At 37.4% G+C, this 2142-nt stretch overlaps 1 protein-coding gene across 2 annotated transcripts in view; it reads left to right on the forward strand.

The window, feature by feature from the left end:
• AFG1L (AFG1 like ATPase) overlaps positions 1 to 2142 on the forward strand; it is a 190560-nt gene that overhangs the window by 149894 nt on the left and 38524 nt on the right. The gene's annotated exons all lie outside the window — the stretch shown is intronic.

Below are 2142 nucleotides of genomic sequence, written 5' to 3' on the forward strand. Positions count from 1 at the left end.
TTTATTTTGATGGGGTGCCTGGGTGGCCCAGTTGGTCAGGTGTCCAACTTTGGCTCAGGTTGTGATCTCACAGTTCGTGAGTTCAAGGCCCCCGTCTGGCTCTGTGCTGGCAGTTCAGAGCTTAGAGCCTGCTTCGGATTCTGTGTCTCCCTCTCTCTCTCTGACCCTCCCCTGTTCATGCTGTGTGTGTGTCTCTCTCTCTAAATAAATAAACATTTAAAAAAGTTTTTATTTATTTTGAGATAGAGAACATGACCAGGGGAGTGGCAGAGAGAGGGAGAGCAAGAGAGAATCCCAAGCAGGCTCTGCTCTGTCAGCGCAGAGCCTTATGCAGAGCTTGAACTCCCTAACTGCAGACATCATGACCTGAGCTGAAATCAAGAGTCAGATGCTTAACAAACTGAGCTATCCAGGCGTCCCAGCCCAAGTCACTCTTTCTTAAGATATGGCACTTGGTGGTTAAAATTGAACTATATGAAGCTGAAGAGAAGGTTTTCTTCCTTGCTCTGTCACATGATGTTCTTGTTGAAAGAAGACTGAATTTAGTTTCCCTTTTACACTGGAAAAAAATCATTTAATTTAGTGACGTCTTTAGGCTGCAGCTTTTCCACGCAACTTTGTTGACTTCCAGGTATTACACCTTCTTCAAATTTGACTGGTTAAGCTGGAATATCTTTTAATTGTGTTTATAACTTAGGTCTAATTTTAATCACTTTATTTATGTATAATCTAGACCCTCGTGTATTTTTTGTACATTTGTTTTCTGAATACACATATTGCCAACATTAGGTCTTGTGTCCCAATCACTTGATTTTTTAAAAACTATTTCATCCTGGTCCTTCTTGGAGCTGCCGAGGCATGGTTGTGTTTTTGAGTACAGATTGTTAGGCAAGGTAATGTTGCTATCTTTTTAAATAGTTTCCCTGTAAAACTGACTAGAGGGCCCTGGAGTCAAAGACTCATTCCCATTACTCCAGTTTTTCTCCATTATAAATACCTTTCTTTTCCTATTTAGAGGTTAAAGTCATTTTCTCTGGCTGAAAATTTTACAATAATGTTATGTTCTTGAAATTTCCTACTTAAAAAGTCAAGAGATCTTAGAGTTTTTAAAAATAATTATTGTTTTTTAATTTGAGAGAGAAATAGTATGAATGAGGGATAAAGAAGGAGAGAGGGGAAGGGGAGAGAGAGAGAGAGAGAGAGAGACTATCTCAAGCAAGCTCCACGCTAGCATGGAGCCCAATGCAGGGCTCAATCCCATGACCCCCTGAGATTATGACCTGAGCCAAAATCAAGAGTCAGATTCTCAACCAACTGAGCCACCCAGGCACCCCCTAAGAATGGTTTTTAAACTTTATCATAATGACATTTTATTAAGCAAATGCTTCTGGATTAACTGTTGCATTAGTGATATTTGTATTTTTAAGCCCCACCATTTCCAATAACAATTTGAGGCAACTTACATTAAAATCATTTATACCCACTAAAATCAACTACAAATGGAAGAGATGGGGGACAAAAAACAAGTGTAGGCAAGGATATGGAACAAGTAGAACGTTTTGTATGTGTCAGCAAGAGAGTAAACTGCTACAACCACTTTGGAAACCATCTGGCAATATTTCCCAAGCTGAACATTGGTGTACTCTGTGAGCAGCAGTCAATCTAGTTATATGCCCAACAGATGTGTACACGTAAGTTTACCTAAAGGCACGTGCTAGCATGTTCACATAGGTGAATCCTGACTCCCACTGTAACTGTATTGGGGATATGGCCTTTAAATAGATAATATTGAGTAAACGAAGCTAGACACATGTTAGTAAGGGAAATGAGTTTATGTAAAGCAATATGTACCTGAACACCCAACTTGAAAATGATTTAGGATACACTCTTAATCATTTGATCGATGTCAGTGCAAAATGACATTTTCCTATGTCTGGAATATTTGTCAACCAGCAAAGATCAGAACTATCAGATAGGGTGATTAATGCTATGTGTTTTAAAAACTGTAAATTAAAAAAATAACTTTTACATATTAAATATTAGAGATACTTAAATTTTAAAATAATTTTATTTTGCATTGTTTCCTTTTAATATTTTCTATATTATTTTATAATTTTCTATATAATTAAAAGCAGGTATCCA

This window comes from Crocuta crocuta, unplaced genomic scaffold, assembly GCF_008692635.1.
Source record: "Crocuta crocuta isolate KB4526 unplaced genomic scaffold, BGI_CrCroc_1.0 scaffold147, whole genome shotgun sequence".
Taxonomy (NCBI): Eukaryota; Metazoa; Chordata; class Mammalia; order Carnivora; family Hyaenidae; genus Crocuta; species Crocuta crocuta.